Source organism: Nipponia nippon, unplaced genomic scaffold (assembly GCF_047370975.1).
Source record: "Nipponia nippon isolate SJK-2023a ecotype South Korea unplaced genomic scaffold, ASM4737097v1 scaffold_13, whole genome shotgun sequence".
NCBI classification, from domain to species: domain Eukaryota; kingdom Metazoa; phylum Chordata; class Aves; order Pelecaniformes; family Threskiornithidae; genus Nipponia; species Nipponia nippon.
In genome coordinates, this window is record NW_028262324.1 from 15,611,303 (window position 1) to 15,621,722 (window position 10,420).

Consider the following 10,420-nt stretch of genomic DNA (forward strand, 5'->3'; position numbering starts at 1 on the left):
TCAACCCCACGAATGGGTGCTGCCGTCATCCTTCATGCATAAAGCTCCAGCAGACCTTGTTTGAGCAGTGCCGTTGGCCTCCTTGAGGGAGACAAGACCATGTGTGGGTCTTGAGCAAGGTTTGCCCCCAGGGTCCACCATGGTGCTGAAGATCCCACAACACTTCCAAAGCTCCTCTTCTTGCCAATCCACACGCCCAACCTCCTTGAAACATCACGGATGCTGTTTCTGCCCTTGATAACAGCCCTTGATGGGTAACATAGGAAGTGGCCCAGGGACACGTGGATGGAAAAGAACTGGGCGCAACGGGGCTGTGACCCACCGGGTAGAGCATCAGAGTGTGTCCTGCACCCATGGTCCATCCCATGGCCCCAGTGAGCCTGTGCTGGGCATAGACAGCAGCTGTAGGATACACAGCCATGGGAGGGGAAGACAAAAATTGGGGTGTGATGGGTGTGGGGGGGAGGAGGAGGCATCACCAGAACCTCAGACAGCCACGTCTTGTTTTGCAGCACTTCCAGGCTGCTGAATGCCACCCACGCACCCAGGCGAGTCCCCAGCCCCCATGACCGGTGGCTGGCACACCCATGATGGCACAGTGGAGTGTGGCATGGCTCCCCTTGCCACTGCATTAGGGTCCAAGTGACCCACATGTGGGTCCCAGTGACCCACACAGTCCAAAGGTCTCTGGGAACTTCCTCCATGGAAGGAGGACCTTAGGTGCTCCCAGCATGGAGGAAGGTCCCAGAGACTTTTGCATCCAGGGTGATTCTTGCTTTTAACCCAGTACATCCATAATTTTCCTCAGCAGATCTGCATTTTTCCTCAGCAGGTCCACGTTTTTCCTCAGATCCACATTTTTCCTCAGCAGATCTGCATCTTTCCCCAGGAGATCCCTATTTTGCCTCAGAAGATCTGCACTTTCCCTAAGCAGATCCACATTTTTCCTCAGCAGGTCCATGTTTTTCCTCAGATCTGTAGTTTTTCCTCAACAGATCTGCAGTTTTCCTTAGTAGATCCCTATTTTGCCTTCAGAAGATCTATACTTTCCCTCAGCAGATCCACATTTTCCCTCAGCAGATCCGCATTTTCCCTCAGCACATCCACATTTCACCCCGGCAAACCCAGGTTTTGCCACCACAGTGCCATATTTTACTTTAGCAAACCCGCCATGCGCCCACACCAACACTTCCCCCAGGGCGGGCTGCTCCCGCCACTTGAAAACATGGCGCCTTCCCCTCCCCTCCTTCTCTGTGCCCTCCTTGAGGTGGCGATGGCGGATTTAGCAGCAAATGCTGTGGCTGGTGGCCTTGACCCCGGGCGGCCTCGACGCCAGGCGGCCTCGTCACCGCCGCCATTGCCCTCATCCCCGGGGCCATGGCGCCGTCTTGGATCCCCTCAGCCTTCCGTGGCCATGGTCCAGAGAGTCTGCCAGGCCCCTCTCCCCCATGCCGCCATTACCGGCGGTACAAGATTGAATTTATTTTGTTTGCGACAAACTGCTGGCAGCAAAGGCGCCATGTCGGAAACACTGTGTGGGAGGCGGGCGGCTCCCCTCGCTGCCTCTGCCTTTCTGCCCTCCCGGCCGGGAGGCACCCTGCTCCCCAACGCCGGCCATGCTGGCCGCTCACAGGTGGTGAGAGTGAGAACAAAAACCCACTCTTTACCAAGATATCGATCTAAGGCTTTCTTAGGCAGCTCTGGCCATGAGGCTGCAACACAGCGGGGCAACCGGTGCTGCCCGCACCGCTGCTGCAGCCCTCGGCAGCACCACTCTCCTCACCAGCCCAAAAAGCCCTACGGGGGGTCACGCCATTTTTTTTTTTTTTTTAAGTGGAAAAAAGAGCAAACGTGGCGGTTTGTTGAGCTGTGGCATGGTGCCCGGCTGCCACGGCCAAGCACAGCGCTCCCCAGACCCTGACCGGGAGAGGCGGCAGCCGCCCTTGTGCACCACTCCAGCTCCAGCTTGCTGCCTCCGTTGACCAGCCCAGACAGGACCGTGCAGCGCACGGGCACACCTTGCAGGACAGTCACCCCTGGGACGGCCACAGCCGCTGTCCCCACGGCCTCCTCCCGAAACATGGGGATACTGGAGAAAGGGAGGCAAAAAAAAAACCCGAAACATCCCTTTTTTCTCATTACACACCTGGGCAATGCCACACTTCCAGCTCTGCCATTAAAGTAGCCGAAAAAACTCCCAAAGGCAGCCAATTTATTGCTATCGCAAGATGCCCATGGGCTCGGCTGCAGCCCCCCGCCACAGTTGGGGTGCCAGCCCGGCACCGCAGGACCCCTGGGCTCGGCAGCGCCTGCAGACCCAGCTCAGCGCCAGGATCGGCTTTGCTTGATTTCCTGCCCAGCGTCCAGAGCGACGCAAACCACAGCCGATCTGACCGGCAGCAGAGACTCTTGAGCACCATCCCCTCGTCACTAAAAATAGATTGGAGCGGTTAAAAAAAAAAAAAACACACAAAAAAATGAGAACAATATCTGCTTGACCATCAAAGAGAAAACACACTCATTTCGAGGCAGGAGCACCTGAAAGGAGAACTTTCGGGTCGTATTTTCTCCTTCTGCAGCAGATGGGCTTGGTTTTCTTTGAAACAGATGAAATGTCTCATTGCCGCCAGCCCGAGGTAACTGCCTGAGGCTGCTCCAGGGCTGGCGGCTGCCCCGTTCGTGGGCTTGGTGGGGCTGGAAAGCAGCCCAGTGATCAATCAGATCAGAATAAACGACTCATTTTCCTTTCGAGCTTGCTACCCGCTTGTTTCCTATTTGTACAGAACGAAGCAGAACTTGTGGGCTGCGACCTGCGTGCTCGCCCCACCACTCATCTGAGAACTCGGCAATTCATTGCAGGAGTGAGCTGCTCTGACAAGCAGGAGCAGCAGCCTCGCTGCTACCTCCCGGCGCCTGGGTCTGGGCAGAGCAGCGTGCCGCGGCTCTCTGGACCTGGCAGCTCCATCCCGCAGCTCTGCAGGGTACAATCTTGGCCAACCGTAAAAAAAAAAAAAAAAAAAAGCTTAATTTCTGTGTATTATAAAGGAGGAAATTTATCGCAAACAACGGCTGGCGGGGCTTGCATTAAAAACACTGCTCTGCTAACAGAGGCGGTTTTTCAGAAGTCGGTATCAAAACAGCAATGGAAAATGGGGTATTTTTAAGCTGTTGTACGAGGAGTATGCGAGCCGGCGCTCAGACGATACACCCGGCGTGTTACGCACTAAGGTGTTTACCTGGTGCCACTGGAAACTTTTTCTGCAACACCTTAAATTAAATTCACGCCGTGCCTTGCTGAAAGCAATCCTTGGTCAAGCTCACTTACCACAGAGACATTTTATTCAACCTCAACAAATGTACGCTGCAGGTTCATTCGACCCCATTAACCCAGTGACTGAATAATTACAAGAAGGGAAAGGGTTGGGCAAGAGTTCAATAAAAAGATTCAAAGCACAGGAAAAACCTGGGGTCCGTCGCAGTGTCCGTGGCTCAAGCTTGGGATTTTATTGTGTGGCGCTTTGGGAAGCTTCTCCCTGTTTTGGTGGTCCTTCGCAAGCCCCACGGATACGGGTGTCAGCCATGTTCAGAGCAGGGCTGTGCAATTGCCCTGCTCTTCTCGCTGGCCTCGTGCAGGTGGAGAGCAATACCTGGTGACCGAAATGCTCGGTGCCAAATTTCTGCCGCGGCCAAGACACGGTGGCGGATCCGTACCGACGGCCGGCGCGGGGCTGCTCCACGTGTCCCACGTCTCGGGGTCTGGTCACGGCAGGCTGGGGGGAGCAGGAGTTTGGTTAACAGCGGTCACAGCGTTTTGCACACATGCATTTGGTAGCTTTTAGCAGCGGTCCGAGCTCATCTGGCTTTCTTTTCTAAGCCTTATCCTCGGGTTTTGCATGGTTTGTTAGCCAGTAAAATCACAGTACGCCTTGAAACTCGGCACAACCTCCCTGAAAAGCAGCAGCAAGGGCTTCAGGAGTTTTTCAGATGCTGTTTCATTTCCCAGTGCCCAGCAAATACGTTGACAAAATTGTGCTGTTTCATCTCTCTTCCTTGCTGCCACAATTGCTTTAACATTAATTAATGGGAAATAATATTGTATTAATGATAACTTGCAGAGTCTTAGGTACAAAAGCAGATGCTTGCACACCATAGCTGGGAGGACAGCTAGCTACTGAGGGAGTCACGTCATTGAACCGGGCCTCATTTTTCCTCTGTAGCACCCCAAGCTGTGCTGGGGAAGGGCAGGTTTAGCATGGAGCACCCGTGGGTGCGGGCTGCAGACGTGGGGCTCCCCGCCAGGTAGCAGCAGGCTGGCTCCTGCCCAGGGCACAGGCCTCTGCCGTGCCGGGAGCTGCTGGGTGCATCCGACCGCTGCCGAGTTCGGGCACCTCTCAGGGCGATAGCTGTGCTCTGGGAAAAGCACGGGCATTAAAACGCACACAGTCAGAGCAGAGGAAGAAACCTTCCATCCCAAGTTTTCTTTCTCTGCTTTTAATAAACTGAAAGAAAAAACAAAGAGATGCAAGTGCCCCCCTCCCTTCCTTTCTCATGCGATAAGAGAAAAGGAGGGTTTGAGCAGCGCAGCCTGTCCAAGCCGCTCGCTGAGCCAGGCTAGCCAGCTCGGTACGGGTACGGCTTAGTGCCCGAGCAGCCCGGGCTGGGGTAACTCCATCAAAACAAACGGGGAGAAAAACGAAAGCCCCGAAAGGTGAGACTGCCCGGGCAGAGCGTGCAGGGAAGGACACGGGCTCACAGCCCCGCTGCGGGTGTCTGTCCCGTGGGACTCGCTAGGGCAGGACCCGGAGCCTGCTGCACCCGGGAGCTTCTCCGACACCAGGGTCTCCACTCCTGAGCCGTGTTTAAAGGATGTGACTCAGTCGGCTAAATACACCCTTCGAATGGCTGGCACCCACCACTGGTGCTGGTACTGCGGCATTTCCCGCGCTCATCGCTGCCTTTGCTGGTGCAGAGGGACGCACACGCTGCCTGCTGCAGCTTTTGTAGATGGTTCCCACCATGGGGATCCCATGCAGACACGCATGCCAGGGCCATGGCAAACTCCCAGCGTTGCAGGGGGATAACGCGGCATTTACACACAGAGCTCGGGAAGAGCTGGGCTGCAGCTCCACAGCCCCTCTGCCGTCACGCAGGGTCTCCTGGAGAGGGGCGCCGAGGAAGCCATGTCCCATCCACGGCCGCGAACCAAACACAGGTCCCTGAGCCACCAGACTGCCTCCCTCCACAGTTAACACTGCTCACCCGTGCAGCCCCATTTCAGCTCGGAAAGCAGCACAGGGGGTGTTTTACACCCTCTAAAGCAGGGCACAGAGCTGGGGTGGGACAGGGACAGCCCCGGGCACTGGTGGGGCTGAGGGAGAGACACAGGCTGGAGCGGACCAGGAGCTATCGGAAACTCTGCCACGGCCGATGGAAATTGCCCTTTGCAGAGGCGGCGAGGAGCACGGCTTGCCCCACGGCTGTGTGTCCTGCTGGGTACACATGCTGCTCCAGCCCCACGGGGATGCGCTGTGCCCCTCCGGACCAAGGGACGCTGCTTTGGATGTGCCTGGATCTTTTGGTAGCATCCGTATTGTCACAGCAGCCAGTTTTCCACCTTTTCCTTTGTTTTGTGCTCTACAGCCAAAACGGCTCCTCTGGATGTGCCAAGGATTAATGAAAGATGGAAATAAAATGCTCCCCTCCAGATCTGCTCTCTTAGAGCCGTGGGACAGGGGAGCTGCTCTGCACTCCGGGTTTGGCCTCGCTGGAGGCTCTGGGGGCTGAGCCGGGGTGGCTTGAGGGTGGAGGGGGATGCAGGCACGTGCCGCAGCCCTCGGCCAGGGCAGGACGGAGCTTCGCCTTGTGCTCTGGCTCCGGTCAGAGAGGCAGCGTTTAGGAAACATGTTTTTTGGTGAGTGGGGTGGAAATGAGGGTCTTCTGCTTGTTGAACCGAGGAAGGGGACCTCTCCATCCCCTCAGGGACAGGGAGGGGGGAACCCGGAGCAGCTGGACTGGGGCACTGGAGGATGCTTTGCACCCAGGGCATCCCTCCTCACCTCCCTCTGTCTAACAGCAGCCAGGACCTTTCTCATTTTCAAATGAATCAAGAGAACCACTAAAACACAGAGTTGGTTGGGTTTGGGTTTTTTTTTTTTTCTTCACTTCTCTTTGCCGCCCTGTCTGTCCAGCGTGTAATGGAAATTTTACCACAGACGCTCGCGATGAACAAACAGGAAGCCAGCAGAAAGTGTGGCAATTCGCCGTAGCCCGGCTCAACTCAGCCGGGTGACAAGAAAGGCCATAAAAGCCGGTGTGGGGGTGGCAGGGCGGAGGAGAGCAGGCGAGAGGGGCAGCCCGACGTCGAGGGTTCGCAGGTAAGGCAGGCGCTGCCCTGCACCTTCTTTTTCTCCCTTCTGCAGAAGTGGTTTCTAATTATTCTTGGAAGTCCTCATCACGTTTCTGCTCGGCTCCTTCTTGCGACAGGGGAGGTCGGGAGGAGTCTGCCGCTACTTCACTGCTCTGTCCCAAACTTGCTAAAACTTAACCTTGCTCAGAGAAACTAATTCTATTTGGCTTTTTCTCTTTTTTTGGTTTGCAAGCCCATAACGCAAAGCTTAAAAACCCCCACAAGCCGATCACAGATTCCCAATTCAAGAAGCTAAGGCTGTGCTGGGGTCCTCAGTCCCCTGAGGTCCTGCCTGGAAGATTTTTCTTTCCTTTGCTCCTGGGCAAATCCGGAGTCGCTCCGTTGAAGCGGGCTTGGCTGCGTGTGGGGTACCGAGGGGCGCGGCTGGCTCGGTCCACACCACACGCGTGGGAATGCGCTAGGACCCAGATGAAGCAAGAAATCCAGAAAGGGGCTGAAAACGGGTGGCAGGTTCCTCTGTGCCTTTTCCTGAGAGCTTTTCTAGGCGTGCTCACGTCTTGCACAGGGGTTGTCGGTGCCGAACTTGAAAAATCCATTGCTTTGATTTTGTAGTTAGTTCACTCATTTTCATTGATGAGCTTTTAACATTCATTTTTCCACACTTATGGCAAATCCCTCTGCCGCAAGGCTGCCAGAGACCCCCTTCCCCAGAGAAGCAATTTCAGCATCCCATAGCGTTAGGAAGCCGAATCGGGAAACCTCCCCCGTTACCTGCAGAGATGGGCAGAAGATTTTTCTGTTGCCGAATTTCAGAATCCAGGGCAGCCCCTGCAGGAACACGCTCTGCCGCTGCTGCTGCTGGCATGGGCGCTGCCGGCTGCAGGCACCGGGGCGGCTGCTGCGGCGGGGAAGGAGCTCTGCTCTTCCCTGCCTCTGAGGCTGACGGCCCAAGGAATCGCAGCAGGGGAAAGGCGTTAGAGATGAAGACAATTTGAAGATAATGAGAGGGTTTCCTGGGGTGCAGGCAGACTCTCCATTAGTGGTGTTTCCAGAACAGGCGGCTCTCAAAAATGGTGAGGGCAGAGTTAACCCCGCAGCCCGTGCCAAGCCCAGACCCCTCCTGAGCTCAGCCTGGCGCCCGCAGGACCCCACTGCTCTCGGTGTGCCGGCACCGCCGGTACCCTGCAGCCGGCGGAGGGGGACTTGTAGGGTTGGATTTGCCCCAGGGCCTGCGTGACTTTTGGTTGCAGGGGTGCAAGCCACTGTGTGAGAGCCCGGGGCCGAGCCCCGCGCCCTTTCAGTCCCCTGCAGCTCCTTACGTGGTTCTGCACGCTCCCAGCCCGGGGCACTGCAGCCCTGAGCCCCGCTGCCCTGGTTTAACACCAGCACGGGGTGATTTCAGCCCCTCCAGGCTCATGGAGCCCAGGGCTCTGCCCCACGCAGCCCTCTGCACCAGGGGAGCTGGGCTGCTCCACGTGCTCCCTCTCCGAGACCGTCCCCGACTCATTACACGTGTTGAAATGCAGCTGATGCCTTTTCGAGCAGGCACACGAGCCTTTCTGCTCCGTGCAGCCCCCCCGTCCTGTGCTTACCGAGAGGCTGTAGCACACCGGGGCATGCATCTCCTTTCTTTTAAAAACAACAAAAAAAATCCGCCCGGGAGAGAAGCAGGGCCAGGATTTCGGGGCCCACGTGGTTACCCTCCTCCCTGCTCAAGGCGAAGGGCGACGTTTTCCTCCACCACCGAATGCAGTATCGGGAGCACGGTGCGGGGCAGGCAGAGCCCAGCTGCTGCGGAGTCGCAGCCCCTGCCCCGTCTGGTGGCCGTGACCACCCCTGCTTCTCCTTCCCGACCTTGCTTAGCCCATGCATGGGCCTTGACTGGAGATGGTTCGCACCGACCGCACGCTCCGGGTCCCTGCCTGATGCAGCGCACGCTCCCAGAGGCCCTGGGCCCCTCCTGCCATTCGCCTCGGTGGCCGGAGAGGGACGAGTCCTGCATGCACGGCACGAGCCCTCCTCCTGCCTGCACTTGCCGGTTGCGAAGCCTGCAGGGCCACGACCCGTTCCTTGCAGGAGCAAAGCCCTTTGGCTGGTCCAGTTCGAATCAGAGGGAGATGCCCGTGCGCTGCAGCAGTTTGGCTTGAGCAGGGATTTCAACTAAGTGGCTCAAAGCCCACATGGAAGCGTGCAGGGCCGGGTGGCTGGGGATGTTAGGAGGGTCGGGACGGTCCCACAGGCAACCCCACTGTAAAACCAGAGTCCCAGTGTCACGGGGTAACGCAGACAAAAATATCCACTGCTGGCTGTTAAACCCACAGACGCGGCCATTCAGCTGGCCCACGGCCACACGTCCCCAGCCCGGGGACACATCCCTCCTCCCGCCCCTCTCGGCACCATCCGCTTCGGGATGCCGAGCCCAGAAACAGCGCTGGGTGCTGCCGTGAGCCTCCCCGGCGACCTGCAACGGCGGGAACCAAAACGAAGGGGAAAGCACGGAGGGCGAGCTGACAGCCCGGCTCAGGCAGCGTGCAGGCAGGGGTTCAGCCCTGCCAGAGACCCCTTTCCCTCTGCAACAGCCTTGGCCCCATGCATCAAGGCGGCCCCGGGGGAAAACAGCCTCCCACCAGCGACTCTTTGGGAAGGGGCTGTTCCGCGCAGAGCCCAGGGGTCGGGAGGAGCTGAAATGCCGCCGCGGGAGGGCAGAGCCAAGGCGCTGCTCCTCTTTCTCTTCCAAACTCCTCAAAGGCCCGGGGGGTCCGGGTGAGCACGTGGCGTGGGGCACAGGCCACGCGGCGCGGGGTTCGGCGGCTGCCCAAGCGAGGGGCACCTCGAGGACTGTCTAACCTGAGAATGGTGAAACACAAGGCTCAATCTCAGGTTCGTCAGCCCATGAGACGCCTTCTCCAGAGCGGGACGGGCAGCGCCGGCCCCCGCCGGCACCACGGCCGCCCCCTCCGCCCGCCCCGCAGCGGGATGGACGGCGGGGAGCAGAGGGGCACCGGAGCTTTGCCTGCAGCCCCCCACCCACACGCGTGTGAACCCTGGCACGGCTGTTGGTGCCAATGGGGAAGGACCAGGGCGGGTGCCAGCCCCCAGGGAGCAAAGGGAGGAAAGTGGCCGGCAAATCCCACCCGTTCCTTAGGAGAAGCTGCTGGAAGCTCGGCCACGCTTTGCGCCGAAGCTGTCGCGGTTGGCGAAGCAGCGGCTGCCGCGTGCGACGCGGTGTTCACGAGACAGAAGGCTCCGAGTGCTAAAAGCGCCTAATTAGGAGCCTCTCTGACTCCCACCAGCTGCAAGGCCGCCGGATCCGGGCCTCTGCGGGCCACGGAGCGCAGCCGCAGGGCGAACTTGGCATCCCTGAAAGCATCATTGACACGTCACTCCTCGCGCTCCTGACTAGAGGAAGAGACAGTGACATCCCTAAAAGTGACGATAATGAATCCCCAGGCAGCGCACGGGGCCCTTCAGCACTGAATGTGTCAGTAATTCATGAAGGGAGCAGGAAAAAAAATATTTTTTTTAGTTTTCCAAGTCAAGCTTCCTAAATAAAACACAAGTACAAGACGCACTTCTTGGATTCACTGTCTTTCCTACAATTAAATGCCTAATCCTAAAGCGCACGGACCAAAAGAAAAACGGTCTAAAGCGTTGCCAGCCCCGGCGCTGGCCATGGGGGTAACAGAGGAACCGAGCTGCGTCTCCCCCCGTCTGCCCCCAGCCGTGGGGGTGTCGGTGCCGGGGCAGCTCTCCCTGCCCGGAGCCGCTGGCTCGCTCCCCCCGAGCTGGGGTGGCCCCGACAGCCCCCCGGGTGATGCTCCGGGCATCGGCCCCTCCTGCTGCGGCTCTCCCTGCCTCTCCCAAGTGCTGCTTCTGCGGAGCAGCCCCAGGAGACGGGGAAAAAAAAGAGTTTAGCAGAGAGAGCCCAGCCCCACACGCAGGGGAGCAGCCAAAATCGCTGCTGCTGGGACGCTCAGGCGCAGCCACCGCAACCGGAGGGCAGAAACATGGAGCGTCCCTGCAGCCAGGGCTCCCAGGCCACCGGAGCCCAGC